Raw genomic sequence first — 13,734 nt, forward strand, 5'->3', positions numbered from 1 at the left:
GGACCCCTACCACCTAGTTCATGCACTCTTCTCACTGCTGCCATCACAAAGAAGATACAGGAGCCTCAGGACTCAAACCACCAGGTTCAGGAACAGTTATTACTTTTCAACCAACAGGCTTTTGAACCTGCAGGAATAACTTCATTCAACTTCACTTGCCTCATCACTGAACTGTTCCCACAACCTATCGACTCACTTTCAAGGATTCTTCATCTCATGTTCTAGATATATATTGTTCTGCCTTCTTTTTTATTTGCACAGTTTGTTGTTGTTAGCATATCGGTTGTATGTCCGCCCAGTTGGGCATGGTCTTTCATTGATTCTATCATGATTCCAGTGATATATATTCACTTAGATAATAAATTTACTTTGAAATTTGAATGTGAACTTTTATTACACAGGAAAGTGCCATAAATTACAATAAGACATGGATAGGGAGGGTGATAAGTGGTCCAGGGACATGCAGAGGGGAGAAATCCCTTTAAGGTGCTGGAAAGGGAGAGTAATATGTCTCAGCTACAATGGTGTAATGATTCTCTTCCAAAGTAAAAATGCAAGACCCATCATAGTGATTTTGATAGTTTTATTTTTGAAGAAAATATTTTCCTTTTTATGGTTGCTTAATGCATAAGTTAATTACGTAAGCTAAATGGATATGCCCAAAGCGATGCACACTACATGGGATTTGTCTATTTTTCCTTCAAAAAAGTCTCCTGAAGATCTGAATCCAACAGACTGCATTGAAGTCACAATTTCTTAAACTCAATGTTCTAAATTTATTGATGCTTTTAATGCCATGGTCTGATTGAGAAAATTAACCCGAATCGTACCCATTTTGTTAAAACTGGGCTCTTGTGTGCTCCTGAAAGAAATGTTTTCCCATAATCTCTCGATGCATCAAAGACCTGGATGCAGTTCTTTTGTCTGTTAGCAGCTGTGATTTTATGCCTGTCATGAGTCTATTTGGAAAATATCTTAAAACTCACCCAGACTGTAACCTGAGGTGTAAGAACAGCCTATAAAGATCCATTGATTGTGCTTCTTATGAAGGAGAAGGTGAAATTACCTCAGCATATAAAGAGACAGCACTATTGCTCTAAATTGTAATTATCAGGGTAAGTGCGCACATGCAGAGATTGGGGAAAAATAAACCTAAAATGCTCCAAGTAGGTCTTTCTCCTTGTCAAAGGCTATATATTAAAAATATATATGGGAATCGGCAACCTAGAGGCCCGAAACACATTACAAAGCCATTGTTATTGACCGTGTTGATAGTAATGGATTAATATATCTCAAGCATTGGCATTGATGGTGACTTGCTTTCGCTATGTTTCTTTGGGTTCTGAGGTGACCAGTGGGGCCAAGCAGATAGGGCAGGTCATGGCTGATATGGCAAGAGGTAGTTTGTTAGGTCGACTGCTCCTTCCACTGCTCAGTCGGGGGGTTTTCTGTTCCTGACGCCATCCCTAATCTCTGCACTTCACTTTGGGCAATCATGGCCAGGAATTCTTCAGTGCGAAGTTCAATGTAAATTTATTATTAAAGTACATAGTTATCACCGTATACAACCTTGAGATTCATTGTTTTTGCAGACATTCACGTAAATACAAGAAACACAATAGAATCAATGAGAGACCACGCCCAACAGGATGCAAAAACAACCAATGTGCAAAAGAAAACCACCTGCAATTACAAAGAGAAATCATAATAATAAATAAATAAATAAGCAATAACTACCGAGAACATGATATGAAGAGTCATTGAAAGTGAGTCCATAGGTTGTGGGAACAGTTTAGTGATGGGGCAAGTGTAGTTGAATGAAGTTAGCCCCTTTGGTTCCAGAGCCTGCTGGTTGAGGGTAATAATTGTTCCTGATCCTGATGGTGTGAGTCCTGAGGCTCCTGTACCTTCATCCTGATGGCAGCGGTGAGAACAGAGCACGGCCTGGAAGGTGAAGTTCCTTGATGATGGATGCTACTTTCCTGCAACTGCACTCTGTGTAGACATGCTCAATGTGTCAATGGCGGGGGAGGGCTTTGCCCATGATGGACTGGGCCGAATTCACTATTTTTGTAGGCTTTTCTGTTCAAAGGCATTGGTGTTCTATACCAAGCTGTGATGTAACTAGTTAATCTCCACTACACATCTATAGAAGTTTGCCAAAGTTTTAGACACATGCTGAATCTTTGCAAACTTCCAAGAATGTAGAGACGATGCTCTGCTTTCTTCATAATGGCATGTATATGCTGGAAACAGGACAGATCCCATGAAATGATAATATCGAGGAATTTAAAGCTGCTGACTTTCCCCACCTCTGGTCCCCCAATGGTGATTGGCTCGTGGACCTCTGGTATCCTCCTACTGAAGTCAATAGTAAGCTCCTTTGTCTTGCTGACATTGAGAGGTTGTTGTTGTGCCAGCACTCAGCCAGATTTTCAATCTGTCTCCTAAGTGCTGATTCGTTCTGCCTCCTACCTTTGATTCAGCCTACAACAGTGGTGAAACTGGCAGATATGGCATTGGGGGAGGAGAAGATGGTGGCGCGAAGCAGCTTGCAGTGGCCACTCCAGAGAATGATATGTGTTATCTGTCAAGTAGGGTGCCGTGCACAAACCTGTTTTGATGGAAACAGATGTGAGAGCACAGAGGAATGTTTGATGAAACTTCTGAAATGCCTGTTTCGCTGCCGCTGCTACTGTGTGATCCAGAATCTCCGGAGGGGAAGGCCCTGAGCCCTCAGCTTTGCTTGTTGCTCTGCGGCCGGGGCAGGGTCGAGGTGCTCGGTGTCGGAGGGCTGATCGGAGGCTCGAAGTTTTCAGATGGACTAGGAGTCGGCTGCAGTCGGGTGCTTCCAATGCATCGGCAAGTTTGTGGTGCTTGGAGGTTCATGGCAGGGAGAGTTCCTCCCTTCTACCGTCTGCGTGAGGTGATGGAGCTATCGGGACTTGAGACGTATTTTACCGTGCCCATGGTCTGCTCGTTATCAAATTACAGTATTGCTTTGCACTGTTGCAACTATATGTTATAATTATGTGGTTTTGTCAGTTTTAGTTCTTGGTTTGTCCTGTGTTTTTGTGATATCTTTCTGGAGGAACATTGTATCATTTTTTAATGCATGCATTTCTAAATGACAATAAACGAGGACTGAGTGTCCTCATAATCTAATCTAATCTAATCTAATCTGTGCTTAGCCTTATAGATACACGTACTAAGTGAGTAGAGCAGGGGACTAGGCACACAGCCTTGTGGTACACCTGTGCTGATAGAGATCGTTGAGGAGGTGGTGTTGCCTATTTGATCTGACTAAGGTCTGCAAGTGAGGAAATAGAGGATCCGGTTGCACAAGGAGGTATTGACACCAAGGTCTTGAAGCTTATTGGTTAGTTTTTTGTGGATGATGGTATTGAATGCTGAGCTGTAGACGATAAAGAACTTCCTGGTGTATGCATCTTTGCTGTCCAGATGTTCCAGGTTTGAGTGAAGACCCAGTGCGGTGGCATCTTCTGTTGACCTGTTCTGAAATTAGGCAATTTGGAGAGGTTCCAAGTCACTTCTCTGGCAGGAGTTGGTATGTTTCATCTCCAGCCTCTCAAAGCACTTCGTCACAGTGGATGTCCTGTAAATGCTACTAGAAGATAATCATTGAGGCAGTTTGCCATGTTCTTCTTGGACACTGGTATAATCGAAGCCTGCTTGAAGCAAGTGGGTACCTCAGACTGCCAAAGCAAGAGGTTAAAGATATCAAGGAACACAACAGCCAGTTGATTAGCAAAGGTCCTTAGTACTCAGCCGGGTTTCCCGTCTGGGCCTATCCTGAAGGATGCTCTTCCATTGGCCTCAGAGACTAAGATCACATGGTCATTGGGGGTGTGGGAATTCGTGAAGGTGGCTTCTATGTTTCAACAGTCAAGGTGAGTATAAAAGGCATTGACCTCATCTGGAAGCAAAGCCATGTTGTCACCTACGTCGTGTGGTGCAGATGTTATATTCCTCTAAGGAGAGTTTAGGCACATCCTTAAATTATTTTTTGGGTTATCTTGGTAACTTCTTACCATGATATAGCTAGGATTGGGTTGTCTGTTTTGCGTGTCTGGGGCTGCACATGCAAGTAATGTGGCCTACCTAACAAAGCCAGCTAAATGTAAGTACTGAGGATGCTTACTTTGGAGAGGACACTCTTGGCTTGAATTTTTCCAGTGAATTTGGAGGATCTAGTGGAGAAAGCAGCCAAAGCAGCAGGACATAAGTGAGAAGATATCGTTGCCGAATTCTTCACCAATTAGAACACGCCCTGATTAGTTTGTGCACATTTCATCAGCGTGTGGCAGGAAATCTGTCTTCATGGAAAAGGACATGAGTATTGGAAAGTGTTTGTGAACCTAGCATCTAATGAAGGTGAAAAACTAAATGAAATTAGTAAAGTTGTAATCATGGAGCCATTAATGCACAGAAAATTGATAAATGCCCGGAGCTGATTATCTTGCATCCCTGAGAACTAAAGGAGTTAGGCATGGAAACGGTGAATACTCTGGTTACCATTTCCCAGCATTCTAAGATTGTGGAATAGTATGAGATAGGAGGGAACCCCTTAGAAAACATTGATTTATCAAGGGGAAATTGTGCTTGACAAACTATTTGATTTTTGAGGATTGGATCACCAGATTAGATAAAGGGGAAGGAGGACAGTGGAGGTGATGGACTTTCTTTATCAAAAGAAAGCTTTTGATAAAGTTCCACATCATAGGTTCTTACTCAAAATGCTATTACTGTTAAAGTTTCTCCAAGCTAATTCCCAGGCTGCTGAGAATGTTTATAAGGAGAGACTATGTCAACTGGCTTTCTATTCACTGAAGCCTAAAAGAATATGAAAATAAACCTAATTCAAACTTGGAAAATTCCCTCAGTGTTGGTCTGAAAGATGCTTTTCCTGGCTGGGGTGTCCAGAAAAAGAGGTTAGTGTTAGGAGATCATGCAAGCAATGTAGGAATGAGATCCCATGAAGTCTTTCATTTTGTGGGTGGTGAATTTATGGAATTCACTAACATGAGAGATGTGTTTTCTCTAAACCCGCCTTACTCATTCGACATGAATCTACTATTATTCAATGAACAATGTAGTAATCAGTTTCTGGAGCTTTTCTGATCTTGGAACAGGGGTTCACAACCTTTTTTTTTAATGCCATAGACCAATACCATTAAGCAGGGGGTCCGTGGATCCCAGGTTAGGAACCCCTGCCTTAAAGGATTTGGTGTCAAATTAACGTTTGGACTGCTTATATCTGAACTTAAAGGAGAACTGTTCACCAGATATAATTGAGTATGTTTAGTTTGCTTCCTGAAGACTACTATGGATCTAGTGTGAACACAACTTCATAATCAAATGGTTTACCATCCAGACTTGGTTCAGCTCCAGCAGGGATCACTTGGTCTACAAAAACATACATTTTGTCGTCAGCTTCGGTAAGATATTTCTTGGTTGCTCAAACCTCCACTGTGGTTTGTGTCTGCCACTTGCATGAACTAAGCTTGCCAGCTTCACTGGGAACTCAAGTACACCTGTTTTACCTCAAGACGTTTTTCTCTTTCTGGTGTCCATGGCGCCATTTTCAATTCAACTGCACTTTGGATTTAACTTTAGAAGCCAGGCTTGGTGAATCATGTTCCAGACCTGTCTCCATTAAGATTTCTGTCGGGTGTACTATGTGTCTAATAAACACACAGTAGTGCATGAAATTGCTGTGCGTGTCAGGAAATTGACCAAACAATATTTCATGTTGATTTTTGCATATCCTTGCAAACTTTACTTCTTGAGGGCTTTCTTAACTATTCTGAGTGACAGTAGCTTTGATATCATTCAACTTCATAAATTTTACAGAGGTGAAGAAACTGGAGGGAAGGGACATTCATAGAAACATGCTCTTCAAATAAGCATGACCTCAATTCATCCATTGTAAATTCAGCTGTGGCAAATGAAGCCATGGTTCAGTTCAATCCACTTTGAATCTTTACTGATCAGAACCAAGACATTTTTGTTCCCATATACAGTATAAAATAAGTCTCCATACACACATCCAACATTGGCTGTGATCCATTCCACAAGAGAGTATCTGGTGGCTTGTTATTGCAACTTCAGCAGATACTGTGTTTGCTTATCAATTATTAAAGGTCAATGTCAAAAGAAAGCCAATAATCAGTGTTCCTTGTGAATATTTTCATTAAAGGTCTAAATTGAAATGGCTTTGTTCAGGTTTTAAGTTCCAAAAATTTTGAGAATTTTTGTAGACATCCAAAATTGCCTTTGACAATGACAGCGAAAGGGCACATTGGATACAGAGAAAGAACCCACAAATTTTCTGGAGGCTGTCAGTGAAATTAAATGAATGAAGCTTAGGGGAGTATTTCCAATATCATTTACCAATAAATATTGGGTTGTATTGGACAAGTTTGGTGCAGTTTATCCACCTGCAAATGATGCCAGAACTCATTGCCAGGATGATCCAAATTCCTGTAATTGCTAACACAGCTACCACTGCTGGGTAATGCTTTACAGAATACAAAGTACTTCAGTATGTGCTGTATTAGATACAGGTGCTCACCCTGAAGCATCTTTAAATGAAAAATGTGCTTCCTTCAGAATTCCTACTCGACATCAATAAATAGGGGAACCTTCAAACATTTTTTTTCCATCTGGTTTTCCTTGGGATAAGAATGATCCAGAGCATTTTTGACAACATCAGATTTAAATGAAACAATGTTGGCTTCTCTGTTGAAAGCTGGTTATCTGATCTTTGGAAGCTGGACATCCTGATGTTCAGATGCCCTTTTCAAAATGTTGTTTCTATCTCGGAAAGAGTTGAGTCTATTAGAGTTTCTCCTTTGATCATCTGAAGTTAGGATGAACCTCCTGAGGAAAAGAAAAGGGAATGTACTTTAATTGTAGATACATTCATGGAATCCAAGGCTTCTGAGCCAACAGCTCACATTGTGGCCCCAGTGGCCCACCATTGGCTCTGTCAGACATGCCACATTGTTAGAGTGCCCTACAATAGCCAACACGAAAGAGACATGCTGCCCTGAGCTCTGTCATAGGAGGAGGTTGCCAATTAGACAGAGAAAAATATTTAAGGATGTACTTAAGGCTTCCTTAAGGACATACACCTTCCCCAACGTTTGTTGGCGATCTTGGACCATGATTACTTAAAGTAGTGAAGTAACATTCAGGATGATATTGAGAAACAAGCTCATGCAACGGGACTACATGGAGATACACTGTGTATGTGTTGGGAGCTGTGTACCACCTCACAAGTTACCAAAATGACTATTGAGAAATCTGAATGTTCCCACATTGACCTTATTAGCAGCAGCAGCCAAGTGGCACCTTGAAACTTCTTAGTCATTCAGCATTATCACGGCAAAACGAACCTTGGTCTGTACTTCTCCTGCTCTCTCCCAAATTCTGTTGACTCACTTATAGTTCAAATGTCTGTCAATCTTTATCTCAAATAAATGTAATAACCTCTCTTTCATGCTTCCCTGGCATAGAGAATTCCAAAGATTCATGTTCTAGATATTTATTGCCTATTTATTTCTTCCTTTTTTTTTGTATTTGCACAGTTTTCTGTCTTTTGCTCATTGGTTTTTTGTCCATCCTGTTGAATGTGGTCTTTCACTGATTCTATTATGTTTCTTGGATTTACTGAGCATGCCCACAAGAAAACTAATCTCAAGGTTGTATATGGTGACATATCTGTGCATTGATAAAAATTTACTTTGAACTTTAATTGGAAAAGTTGGCTTCTTATTAAATTGTGAGTGTCCCCCTCTTCAGAAACTTTTGTATTCTGTTCCCCAAATGCTAGATTATCTCAACATCTGCTGTGTTATTTCTCTTCAAATCTTGTATGTTTCATCTCTCCATCTTCTGAAATCCATTGAGCATAGGCACGATAAACTCAACTTTTGGTTTCATTTCATCACATTTATCTCAGGAATCAGCCTAGTGAATCTTCTCTGCATTCTATATAAACGCAGCCTTCCATAAATATAGAAACATAAATTCTACAATGAAATCTCACTAGTGCCTCGTTGGATAGGAAAATCAAAATTTCCCTATCTTTATAATCCAGACCCCTTGCAAAAAAGGCCACCATTCCCTTCACCTTCCTCATTACGTGCTATACCCACACACTAACATCTTTATGCAAAAAAGACTTGAAGGATTCCAAATTCCTTTTTATCTTAACATTTAGTTGTCCCAGTCCATTTAAACAATAATTTCGTTCTTATTTCCAAAGCAGGTAACTTCACATATTCCCATATTATTAGTCATCTTCCATATTTTGTTCTTTCTCTGATATATTAATGTTTGTTATAACGTAGCCCCCCGGCCACCCTCAGGGTCGCTCGGCTCACTATCGTCTAGGGAAACAACCCTCGGCCCCGCCAAACTGGGTAATTAGTTTGTGTGGATGCTGTGTGATGTACCTCACCCCGCCCAAATAACAATACATCAGATACAATTAAATGATTTACAGTTTATAGATATTACTGGAACTATATAATTAATAGAGAATAAAATGTAAAAGGAAAATAAAAGGCGCCACACTTATCAAAGTTCAATCTCTTCGTGCACAAAACAGTTGGAGCTCAAGAACCTTCTTCTCCACCCTGCGACCCTTCAGACCACCTCGACCGGCCGCCTGGGACCAACAACGGTGGTCGACCAGACGCTCCACATGAGTCCGTCTCCGTCTCCTCGCCGAACGCCTTCCTCGGGGTCCGACCCCGTTAGCGGAGATACAGCACCTGATTCATCCTCTGTCTCGCTCTCCCGCCTTCTGCCCCAAAACCCCGCACATACAAAAACTTCCAGATACACCAAAGTCATAACAACTATCCCAATTGGTTCATAACATCCTCTTATCACCCTCTAACCCACAACAAGCTGCTAGCGCAAAGCTTTCTCAGCGTTTAACATAACAAAGAAGCCATTTTAATTAGCCTCCGCAGTAACATAAAAGACGAAACCCCCTTACAATAGTCAGATGAATTGTCAGCACCAATCACTGTGGTATAGTATAAGCTTATGATTACCAAACTCAAAATGACCCACTCAGCCCAATTCTATACTTCCTGTTAGTTTACCTACACCAGACCCTATCCCTCCCTGCCAATAAATCACCCTGATCTAGAGCTCTCTTGCACAGCAATCTTTTATGTGGCACCTTACTGAATGTTGGGCATGTGGCCAAGTGGTTAAGGCATTTGTCTAGTGATTTGAAGGTCACTAGTTTGAGCCTCAGCTGTGGCAGCATGTTTGAGTCCTTGAGCAAGGCACTTAATCACACATTGCTCTAGTCTGTGCCCCACACAGATTTCCAGTCTGCGCCTTGTAAGGCATAAAAATGCCCAACGCAGGCCTCTCATGGTCTGAGTCGACGTTCCCCTTACTGAATGGCTTCTGGATGCTCAAATAAACTACATCTGCATTTATCCGTCTCACCTTTTCAAAGGGCTCCAGAGAAATGTGACAGATTTGATTTTCCTTTCATGAAATTGTGTTCACTCTGCTTGTCCTAGTATAACTTTAGCATTTTCTGATTGACATTGTTAATCCAACTGGCCTCTGATTTCCTGCTTTTTGTCTCCTTTCCTTTGGAGTGGTGCTAGAGTTGTGACTTTCCAATTCTCTGGTTAGAAGAGCAGAGTGGGCTTTGAGGAGAATGAAGAAATACTTTAGGGGCCTATCGACAGGCAAAATGATGGGCAAGGATGTGGCCTGTGAAATATAACATGAAAGGTCAGCCGTTGTTGTTGAAAAATTATGTGGAACAGTCAGTGATTGAAAAGTGGTGATATTTTGGGTGATAGGGATACAGTATATGACCCAATGAAGGTTAGCATGTAAAAATAGAAAACTGGTTGGGAACACAATGATCTTCTGGGCTTTATTGCAAGACGGTATGAGTACAAGTCTAGGGATGTCTTGCTAGAATTATATAGGGGACAAGGAATTATATGGGCCCATAAGCAGAAGATGTTTCCAATACTGGGAGAGTCTAGGACCAGAGGGTGGTGAAAATGTGGAATTCATTTTTTAAAATTTATTTATTAAGATATAATGTGGAATAGGCCCTTCCAGCCCTTCAAGCCACACTGCCCAGCAATCCCCCGATTTAACCGTGGCCTAATCATGGGACAAGTTACAATCATCAATTAACCTACCAACCAGTACATCTTTGGACTGTGAGAAGAAATCGGAGCACCCAGAGGAAACCCACGCGGTCATGGGGAGAACGTACAAACTTCTTACAGGAAGTGGCAGGAATTGAACCTAGATCGCTGGTACTGTAAAGCGTTGTGCTAACCACTATGCTACTGCAAATTCCTTACTACAGATGATTGTGAAAGCCAAATCATTGGGTATATTAAATGTGGAGATTGTTAAGGTTTTTGATTAGTAGGAGCGTATAAGGTTATGGGGAAAACAGAGGCAAATGGGTGGAGGGGGAAAATAAATCAGCCATGATCAAATGGTAGAGCATACTCAAAGGGCTGAATGGCCTAATTCTGCTCCCATGTCTTATGATTTTCCCGTTTTTTCTATAAGATGGTTTAGATAATTTTGTTATATAGAACCAATAATAGCTGAATATAAAAGAATTACAAATATGATATTGCTTTCTTAATTTCTGACGTTTGTAGTTTATAGCATAACTTTCCATCTGCTAATTATTATGCATTTAATCTAAAATATATGGACATTATATTTAAGATTCTTTGCCAAAATTTTGTTGTACTACAAATTGCTTGCATTAATAAGCAACGTGTTTCTGTGAAGAGTTGTGCGAGGGACTGCAAACAAGAGGGGAAATAAACTACTGAAAATACAGATTGGGGAGCTGGGCTAAGTGTAGTAAATATAACTCAACACGTGCATGTGTGAACCTTGGTGACTGGAAAGTAATAACAATTAAACGCATTGTAAACCCAGTGGGGTTATTCTGCAGGTGGTTTGCATGTGTATATGCATGGCTGTGTTACTGTGCATATCATCGTGTGTGTGTGGGTGGGTGTATATTGTCTATCTGCACAAGAACGAGTGTCAGTGTGGGTCTGTGTCTGTGTGCCATATTACAATGTGCAACTGCCTGACAAGAGAATGAAAGTTTGACTGTAACACCCAATTTGACTCTACAAATAGTATCTATGTTTGTGACTTTTCTGCCGATCAAGCCACTTACTTAATTGTAGGTAACCTTAAGCTAGTTTCTTCCTGCAATGTAAGCTAGTCATTCATTCAGAGAACTACATCCATAAACAGAAAATACCTCATTAGCATAGAAAACAAGCGTATTTTCTTTCAAAACAGAGCAAGGAAAAGCCAGATATTTAATTCTAAATGTAAAAATTACATGCAATTAAATGTTGAGAGTCATCATCTACTATTGTCCTGGTCAGAAGCTATTAAACTCTGATTGACAGATAACACTGTTTTCTAATTATACTGTGTGGTTTTCAAGGAGGAAATACTGCTTTCCCAACAGTATTATATTCATATTTCATTCAAAGTGCAGTTTAACATTTGTGCTCTTATGAAAGAGCATATTATCTGTTACATCATAACCAATATAGTAGGGGATCTGCTGAGAATTTGGATGTGTGCAGTTGTACATATTTTCAGATTCACACTTCTTGTGTTTCTTTTTACATTTATTCTTTCATGTTTTTTTTAATTTGTTTTCACTTAGAACAGCATATAATGCTGTTTGAGCTCATGAAAAGGCTGCTAATAACCAAATAAGACTAAGGAACTAGAAATGATGAAGAAAGGAGAGTTAACCAAGAAACAGAGGTTGATCAGGTGCAATCGATCAAACACAGCGTTGAAGTATTCTTTCATCTCAAAGCTTTACGAGTTGAGAAACGTAGCTCTGAAGATAACGTTTGAAACACGTTTCTGTTGAAGTATGGGGATGGGGTGAAACACCTACTAGATAGGGTCATTGCCAAAATAATGTACTTGTCTCATAGTTTAGTCTTTGGTCCTAATTGCTGATTGCTACAATTTAAACTTGCTTGGTGATGTTAAATCAGTGACATTTGTGGTCTGGTAATGTAGTACTCCAGTCATGCACTTCCGGTGAACATGTGATCCTAGCTCCCTAAACACAGTAGGAGATGTTGGAAACATCTGGAGAGAGCTGGAGGGAAGGGAAGGGAACAAAGCGCAAACAAGTTGTATGGAGTGGCCCTGGAGGTGAATCAGGCCCAGAGATGAAATCCATTCCCCCCACTCCCTTTAGCCTTATCACCTTCTCCTTCTCTTCCTCATATTGCCAACTTTCTTCCTGCTGCTATGGAAATGGCCTGTCATTATCATCATTTTGGACATGTGTAATAAGCCATCATGCACCTGACCCTCCTGCTGGCCTGGCGTCCTTTCCTCTTCTTCCTCCTACAGACCAGGATACTGATGAGCAAGCAGTCATTTCTCCTGGGAGCTCCTCTAAGGTTAAAGAGACAAACATACTTTTGTTTGTCAAAATGCCCGGAGAGTTGCATGCAGAGATATTGATAAGAATATTCCACAATGTGAACAGGGTGCCCCACAAAGTTCCTTGAGGTATTTCAATTTCTTGTTCAAATCTCCATGAGCAAATTAACCCCATAATGATCTATCCTTGTACAAAACTTCCACCGTTCCCTGGAGAGGTCACAAATGCTTACAGGTTTGTTTGGGTTATCTTGGAATGGAAGTAAGGTGATTAAAGTCCAAGTTGCATAAGCAAAGGTCTTACTGGGCTCCATCAAGATTAAGAACAGGGAAGGATGATGAGATGAGGCAGGGCAGTCTTCCCAAGGAGGTTGGTGAGGGTTCTAGACAAGGGTTATCTGGAGGCAGCACTAGGAGCTATGATTCTGAAGTAAATGGTCACTGAAATGTGGCAACTTCTGCAGGCAGTTCCCCAGTCCCAAACCCATAGCTCAGCAGATGGAGGTGAAAGGAACAATGGTCCTTAATTTCTTTCCAACACACACAGAATGCTGGAGGAACTCAGCAGGCCAGGTAGCGTCTGGGGAAAAGAGTAAGCAGTCGATATTTCGGGTAGCAACAGCCGACGCTGGCCACATTTTACTATGTGTGCCTTAACCATTTATTTGAAAGATGAGCATATCTGACAGTGTTACCAGGAGCCGAAACACAGGCTTCATTGCCTGAAGCACCCTAAGTGCCTGCGGTGCACTTTAAAGTGGGATTCCCCTTTGTTGTTTCCTGCTGAATCGTCTATGATCTGGCTATTATTGGAGAACAGTGTTTGCCCACCGTACAATAACAGCAGGCGGCATATGTGGAGGAGGAGAAACATGGCAAATAACAATACAGATGACAATGGATGTACTGTCAAAGAATGCTTTGTGAAACTTTAAGTGAGGCTGAGTGCGTGGTGGAGGCACATGATAAGAATGTTGATTGACAGGTCTGTTGCCAGGTGACCTGTGGAGGTACAGTGCATGAAGCAGCCCATAAATAAAATTGTGCGGTTTCTGGGAGGTGAAATTTGATGGCATGTTCACTGATGAGAGCTTCTTTCAGCACCAGGTCCTGGAGATGATGATCCAAGCACTGACCTTTTTTAGTCTCCTGGCTCCGTCAGTGAAGCTCATGTCCAAAGTGCCTCCTGATCCACTCATTATGTCTGTTCCTTCTCTCAGCTACAACCTTTTTAGTGCA

The 13,734-nt window shown here is 41.1% G+C and overlaps 1 protein-coding gene across 5 annotated transcripts in view; it reads left to right on the plus strand.

The window, feature by feature from the left end:
- The window catches only part of LOC134355651 (zinc finger protein basonuclin-2-like), a 106,491-nt gene that overhangs the window by 76,800 nt on the left and 15,957 nt on the right, over positions 1 to 13,734 (plus strand). The window contains exon 1 of one of the 5 annotated variants that reach the window (XM_063065882.1): positions 9,700 to 9,798. The exons of the other annotated variants lie outside the window; for them this stretch is intronic. The gene's annotated coding sequence lies outside the window, so the exon portion shown is untranslated. Of the gene's footprint in view, positions 1 to 9,699; positions 9,799 to 13,734 lie in introns of those variants that run through there. 5 annotated transcript variants of the gene reach the window in all.

This window comes from Mobula hypostoma, chromosome 13 (assembly GCF_963921235.1).
Source record: "Mobula hypostoma chromosome 13, sMobHyp1.1, whole genome shotgun sequence".
NCBI lineage: Eukaryota > Metazoa > Chordata > Chondrichthyes > Myliobatiformes > Myliobatidae > Mobula > Mobula hypostoma.